Source organism: Eschrichtius robustus, chromosome 13 (genome assembly GCF_028021215.1).
Source record: "Eschrichtius robustus isolate mEscRob2 chromosome 13, mEscRob2.pri, whole genome shotgun sequence".
NCBI classification, from domain to species: domain Eukaryota; kingdom Metazoa; phylum Chordata; class Mammalia; order Artiodactyla; family Eschrichtiidae; genus Eschrichtius; species Eschrichtius robustus.
Genome location: NC_090836.1, coordinates 46969328 through 46977219, shown reverse-complemented (window position 1 = coordinate 46977219; position 7892 = coordinate 46969328). Strand labels below are relative to the sequence as shown.

At 43.6% G+C, this 7892-nt stretch overlaps 1 pseudogene; it reads left to right on the top strand.

Moving 5' to 3' along the window:
* The first annotated feature begins 5600 nt into the window (after positions 1 to 5600).
* LOC137775681 (apolipoprotein F-like) lies at positions 5601 to 6679 on the top strand (annotated as a pseudogene).
* Positions 6680 to 7892: the final 1213 nt, after the last annotated feature.

The window sequence follows — 7892 nt, the reverse complement described above, 5'->3', positions numbered from 1 at the left end:
CAACACATCATCAATGGATAAAGAAGATGTGGTATATATGTAATGGAATATTACTTAGCCATAAAGAGGAATGAAATTTTGCCATTTGCAATAACATGGATGGACTTGGAGGGTATTATGCTTAGTGAAATAAGTCAAACAGAGAAAGACAAAAACTATGTGATATCACATATATGTGGAATCTGAAAAGTACAATTAACTAGTGAATATAACAAAAAAGAAACAGGCTCAGATATAGAGAACAAACTAGTGGTTTCCAGTTGGGAGAGGGAAGGGGAGGGGGGCAATACAGGGGCAGGTTAAGAAGTACAAGCTACTATGTATAAAATAAGTAAGCTACAAGGATGTATTGTACAGCACAGAGAATATAGTCAATATTTTATAGTAACTATAAATGGAGTATAACCTTTAAAAATTGTGAATCACTATGTTGTATATCTTACACTGTACATCAAGTATACCTCAGTTTTGTTTACTAATTTTTATTGGAGCATAATTGCTTTACAATGTTAGTTTCTGCTGTACAGCAAAGTGAATCAGCTATACGTATACATATATCCCCTCTTTTTTGGATTTCCTTCCCATTTAGGTCACCACAGAGCATTGAGTAGAGATCCCTGTGCTATACAGTAGGTTCTCAGTTATCTATTTTATACATAGTATCAATAGCGTATATATGTCAATCCCAATCTCCCAGTTCATCCCACATCCCCTTACCCCCTTGGTATTCATGTTTGTTCTCTACGTCTGTGTCTCTATTTCTGCTTTGCAAATAAATTCATCTGTATAATTTTTCTAGATTCCACATATAAGCAATATTATACAATATTTGTTTTTCTCTTTCTGACTTACTTCACTCTGTATGACAGTCTATAGGTCTATCCACGTCTCTGCAAATGGCACAATTTCGTTCCTTTTTATAGCTGAGTATATACCTCATTTGTTTATTTATTTGTTTATTTATTTATTTAGCTAGCTGTGCCGGGTCTTAGTTGTGGCACACGGGATCTTTGTTGCCACGTGCAGGCTCTTTAGCTGCAGCATGCGGGATCTAGTTCCCTAACCAGGGATCCAACCTGGGCTCCCTGCATTGGGAGCACGGAGTCTTAACCACTGGCCCACCAGGGAAGTCCCATACCTCAATTGTTTAAAAAAGTATGCCTCAGGGGCTTCCCTGGTGGCACAGTGGTTGAGAATCTGCCTGCCAATGCAGGGGACACGGGTTCGAGCCCTGGTCTGGGAAGATCCCACATGCCACGGAGCAACTGGGCCCGTGAGCCACAATTACTGAGCCTGCGCATCTGGAGCCTGTGCTCCGCAACGAGAGAGGCCGCGATAGTGAGAGGCCCGCGCACCGCGATGAAGAGTGGCCCCCACTTGCCGCAACTAGAGAAAGCCCTTGCACAGAAACGAAGACCCAACACAGCCATAAATAAAAATAAATAAAATTAAAAAAAAAAAAGAAAATGCTCCCTATTTCACTTACAAAATTAATTAAAAAAAAAAAAAAGTATGCCTCAGGAAGAAGCAGGAGACACATTTGTCAGCATGGGGCATAGGGGAAGACAAAGTCTGGGCAAGAAAGAGGTGGGTAAACATTGCAAATGTTATGTCCTTCCCTATTGTTGGAAACCATTAGCTTTCTGGCCCTCTTGTGTTTCCAGCTGTGGTAGAGTGAAGGTGAGGTTCAGAAAATAGTCATTCAGATTAGGGAGAGCCCTAGGTCAGGGATGCATTTGGACTGTCTTGTTTCTCTGATTTGTCTTTTTTTCCTCCCATAGCCTCTGAAGGTAGAGGTGAAGCTATGTCCAGGGTAATTGGAGTTTTCAAGGGCTAAGACACATTTTACCAGTTTGAGTAAAGTATAGAAACTTTGCGTTCCCTTAGGTCTCTTTGCCTTCCCCACTTATACTGTAATTATCTTAAATATTTCTCTATGCTGAGAACCACATAAGGCAATGTTATAATTTTTACTTAAATCACTTAACATGATTTAGAAAACTCATGAGAATAAGATGGTATATTATTACTTATCCATATCTTTCACTCTGTTGCTCTTCATGACATTTCAAGCTTTTTTTTTTTTAATAATTTTCTTTCTGTTTAAAGAAATTCCCTTAGCCATTCTTTTAGAGTAGGTCTGCTGGTGACTAATTCTCTTAGTTTTCCTTAATCTGAGAACATCTTGATTTTACCTTAATTTCTGAAGGATGTTTTTGCTGTGTTCCCTCATAGAGGGAACTTTTCACGCCACCAAGCTGTTGATTCTGCCAGTCTCCTAGCCCATCCTCCAAGAATCGGCTCGAATGTGCTTTCTTTTGTGAAGCAGTCTGTGTCACTCTTTGAACCCCAAACCAAAAGCAATCACTTTTACAGCTGGAATTTGTACATTCCCCTGATAAAGCGCCAGTCTTACAGGGTTTCATCTTGTTCTTTTTCCCACCAGACTGTGAGCTCCTTGAAAGCCAGGATCAGGTCGTATTCACCTTTGGATCTCACAGGTACATTCATTAATATATCCAATTAACACAACAGTGTATTTGGTGCCTCCTACGTAGCAGTCACCGTGTTGGGCACTGGGTGTCAATTGGACTTGATTACCCAAAGACTAGGTATACAGAGGTGAATAAAGTGATGATAATAAGGGTCCCAGCGCTTACTGATCTTCACCAGTGCAGTATTAAGCACAGAGTAGTTGTTAATACTAACAATCTGGTAATCTAGAGGCTAGTCCTTTTACTCTGCTGCCACTTTCTACTTCTTTGACCCCATGGGAAAACTTCCTGTGGAGTCCAGACATGCTGAACCCCGAGAAAGTTAGATGCTTCTTTGAGTCATTCAGAGAAGGAGGAAAGCTTCAGCCAGTGCTGGAACCTGAAGTCTCTGGAGGGCAAGGCCTGAGGAGGAGGACTGAGCACAAGCCCTGAGGGCCCTCCTGTTAGCCAGGAAAAGGAGAGCAGGTCTGGGGTCCCAAGGGGATAATAGCAGGAATGCTATTAATTACTTATGTACCAGCCTTGCTGCTCTAGGGGGCTGATGAAGTTACTTCGATGCCTCCTATCTCAGTGGGAAACCAGGCTGATGGGGACTGGCAACTAAAAACAACACCCAAGATTTTTAGGGCAGTGAAAGTATTCTGTATGATACTGTAAATGTTGATATATGACATTATACATTTGGTAAAACCCATAGAACTGTGCAATGCAAAGAGCTGAACACTAATGTAAACTGTAGACCTAGGTAATAATAATAATAATACGTAAAATTTAAATAATATAACAATCAAGTGTAACTAAAGTACCATACCAGTGGAAGATGTTAAAAATAGGGGAAACTGAGGGGTTGTGAGAGAGGGAATATTTGGGAACTCTGTAGTTTCTGCTCAATTTTTCTATAAACCTAAAACTACTCTAAAAAATAAACTTTTTTTTTTTTGGACTCTGCTTCTTGAGCCATTTTATTTTATTTATTTATTTATTTAATTTGGCTGTGCTGTGTGGCTTGTGGGATCTTAGTTCCCCGACCAGGGATCAAACCCGTGCCCCGTGCAGTGGAAGCATGGAGTCCTAACCACTGGACTGCCAGAGAATTCCCAAAAATAAACTATTAATTAAAACAAAAAACCCATCATCCAAGAAGTGACAGCTAATGGGAATTGATGAGGGACATGTAGAAGATGAGGACAGGAGCAAAGGTAGGAAGTCTGATTGGGGGGACCTGGCTTTGTCTTCATCCTCTGTCATTCCTCAGTCCTGGAGACAAGCTCACCACCACTTTCCATCCCCCTACATATTTACACAATCTCTCTTCCCTGTCATTCCCAAGGCACCAGAGTTGGAAATTCAAGGAATTTCAAGGAAAAGTAATTTTCATATTGAGGATGAGGATGACGCTGATTGTAGAACTGGAGGTCCAGTTATGGATGGTGAACTCAAGTCAGAAACGGGAGAATCTGGCAGGACCCAAAAACTTCTCTAAGCTGTCCAGAAGCAGTAGAGTCTTGAAGTTCCCTGGGGACTTAGGGTCCAAGAATTTCAGGCAATAGTGTTGGATACCTCTACATCTAGTTCTCCCAGTTTTAGGAATGTGTCCCTGTAGCTTTCTGAAGACTTACTTCTCTTATTCTAGGGACTGATTTCTTCTTATTAGGGAGCTGTCCTGGGGCTGAGAGGAGTGAATAAGATAGGCGGAGGGACCCAAGACCCCTTCATTGACCTGTTCCCTTTGGTTGTGTGCCAAGGTGGGTTATGGCACCAGAGAGAAACCTTTATGCCACAATGATGTGTGGACTTCTGTACCAGTTTTAGGAGGCACCGTATGCCATTGTTCCTTACTGTTCAGACTACAGTTTCTCACCTAGACCCCTGGATGAGATATGAAGCCCAATTCCTATAGTTTTGATATAGGCTTGGAAAGGGGTACTATCAAGGTAATGGATGCATTTAATTAGGGAATTGCACTGGAATTAATGTAAAAACTGAAAAGTTGCTCTTATCTGGTCTGACTTCTGGTGGATTCTATTGTCCTATTCCTCTACCTATTAAATCCATTGAATAAGAACTATTTTGGGGAACTTCGCTGGTGGTCCAGTGGTTAAGACTCTGTGCTCCCAATGCAGGGGACCTGGGTTCAATCCCTGGTCAGGGAACTAGATCCCTCGTGCATGCACAACTAAAAGATCCTGCATGCTGCAACTAAAGACTCCACGTGCCACAACGAAGACCTGGCGCAGCCAAATAAATAAATAAATAAAATATTTTGGGCAAAGTTACAGTTACCAAAGGGGAAACGGGGGGGGGGGAGGGATAAATTAGGAGTTTGGGATTAACAGATACACACTGCTATATGTAAAATAGGTGAACAACAAGGACCTACTATAGAGCACAGGGAACTATATTCAATATCTTGTAATAACCTATAATGAAAAAGAATCTGAAAAAGAATATATATATATGTGAATCACTTTGCTGTACACCTGAAACTAACACAACATTGTAAATTGTAAATCAACTGTACTTCAATTAAAAAATAATAAAAATTTTTAAAGAACTATTTTGGGGTCTCCTATCCAGAAATCACTGGCATCCCTGCCTTTCACCTCCCACTTCCCCAGAAGACCCAGAGGAATTTTTTCTGATCGAAGTTTAGGTCTAGAGAAATCCTTAGGATGAGAGGGATATGGGGCAGGAAAAGGGAGAAACCTGATTTCAGCATGGGGGCAAAGGTAAGGGCAAAGCCTGAACTAAGAAGAGGCAGATAAATATTTGTGAATGTTATGTCCTTCACTGTTTTCAGAGGGGTCAACTGTTTTGTCTGGGATAAAGAGAAGGTCAGATCTAAAAAGCAGTCATTCAGATCAGAGAAGCACAGAGGCAAAGGACGTGTTCAGACCATCTCATTCCTCTGGCTTCTTTTTTTACCAGGAGCAGGTGAGTATCTCCCACAGCCTATAAGGTTTGATGTCCAGTGTGATTGAAATTTCCAAGGGCTAAGACACTTCCAAGCTCTGACCAGTCCTGGTGTCTCTTCATCCCAAGCCTTTCCCCACTTCCCAATCTGAGCACTGCTTCCTTCCAGCAGGGCTGTTCTGCTGACCCACCATGACCCAGGCTGTGCTGCTCCTTTGCTGTGTCTTGCTGTCCCAAGTGGCTGCCTTTCCAAGAAATGCCCAGGAAGGGGCCCTGAACTTCCAGCCATCTTTCACAGAAACTGGGCATCCTCTGAACGTGCTCTCCAACCAGATCCCTCTCCCAGATCCCCAAACTTGCCGGGATCTCTTGCACACAGTCCCCTCCTTAGCCCCTCTCTCTGAGTACCTATCCAACTTAGCTCTGGAGGTGGCCCTGGAGGAGGTTGGTTGCACAACCGAGGCCCACATTCTGCAGCTTCAGCTTGTTAAGATGGGAGGAAAGGACACCCATGAAACCCTCATCCGTGAGAGCAAAAAGCACAATAAGGAAGAAGGGATTGGCAATGCTAAGGTCATTCTGAGGATCTGGGAGGATCCCTAGGGGAGCTTAGGTGGGTGCAGCGCTCAGTTACCCTTCCTGAGGCATGTAGGCAGGAACATAAGTGGGTGCTCTACGAGACAGCACAACTGATAGTTGAATTTGCTGAGAAGCTCCCTTGCACTGAGCTGGTAACAGAGTTAAAGACTTCTGCCATTAGTGTCACCCAGAAGTGCACGGATAAATCTCGGGAGCATTTGGAAGCAGTAGGCAAACGGCTGATGGAAAGCCCTGAGATTAAAGACTTCACAATGCCTATGGAAGATCAGATATACTTTGTCAAGCATTCCACAACCATTCTGACGTGCCTTATACTGGGACTAATACAGAAACATTTCCAGACATTTTTTGGATAGGGAAGGCCTCCGAGGAATCCTATCTCCTGTCTCAAATGTCTCTGATAGGACTGTGTACAAGGACTGTGCACAACAGGTAGTTAGAAACGTTGAGACAGCTTAGGGCAGAAGTGTGCTACTCATTTGATCCCAGTGCTAAAAGACATGTGACCAGAGTCAGCTTTGCCCCCTCTCTTAATAGGTCCTAGCCCCTATTTTTTCTCCCAATTTCTCTGTATTTCAGTTGAAAGATACTGTGGATATATTATGTACTAGACATGAAGGATATTGTAATCTTTCCCCGTTCAACTACCTTTTACTTTCTAATTCCCCAACTGGATGCTATAGCTTGCTTGTGTTAATTTTTAAACTGAAAAGAGAAATTAAACGTTGCTTCTGTATCAGAATCACTGTTATTTGATCTCTCTTAACTGCGGGTCTCTGTGGCATTTTTTTTGGCGGGGGGGTGGGGCGCTGCGCAAAATGGGATCTTAGTTCCCTGACCAGGGATCAAACCCAGGCCCACAGCATTGAAAGCGCCAAGTCTTAACCATGGGACCACCAGGAAATTCCCTCCATGGCTTCTTTTGTGAGCTGGAGATGAAATGTGGCAGGGACATGTAGGAAGTGCCAATGTATTTTGAGGCTGAGTGTGTAACAAGGGGACAAGGTTTGAGCAGTCAATACAAACGGGCAAATAATTATAGAGGTCATATCCCTTGCTGATCACTGGGGAAAGCAACCATCTTTCCTCCTCATGGGACAGAGAACTGGGCAGAGTGGGTCTAGATCTACCAGAGCAGTTTCACTTCTCCCTGACTGGATTGTGTAGTAATTTGGGGCCCCATACCTGCATGGAATGGGGCCCATGTAAAGCAGAGGAAGTCTCTGGTGATCTGGATAGGGAGACCAAGAAGAGCAACTGAGTCCCATTCCCTGGCCCCAGACTTAAAAGGAAGAGAGGCTGGGAGTTGATGGGTGAGATGTCCTCTAACTGAGCTCTGGGTTCCTTCAGACCACAGCCCAAAGGAAACAGTTTGTGTGTTGTCTTCCACTCTAGTATAGTCAGATCCAGCTAGACATCACCAAGACCCACCATGACCTGCTCCTTTAGTGCCTTCTGCTGTACCCTGTGGTTGTCACTTCATGTGGTGCCCAGAAAAAGACCCTGGTGCCTTTTTCCTCATCTCAGGGGATCCAGCCATCCACAGCAGGCTCTTGGTTCTGCCAGACTCTGCTCCCAAAGTCCCTGGCTGGCCTCACCCACTTTGTACTCTACCAAGGATGTCCCTGGAGCAGACTGATCATGAGACTGATTGCTAGATCCTGCAGCTTCATCTTTATAGCCTGGAGGATGTGAAAGCCATGCAGGTTTTCTTCAATCAAATACAAGGTGCCACATGGACAGCTGCACAGGGAGGGGCCTCCCAGGGAGTGCCCTGCCGCAGCTATTAGGCAGGGTTCAGCCTGATCCAGGGAGAGAAAGATGTGCCTTCTCTATTCTAGAATGTTAGTATGAGCAAGAGCAGCATATGTACAACGTGGTCCA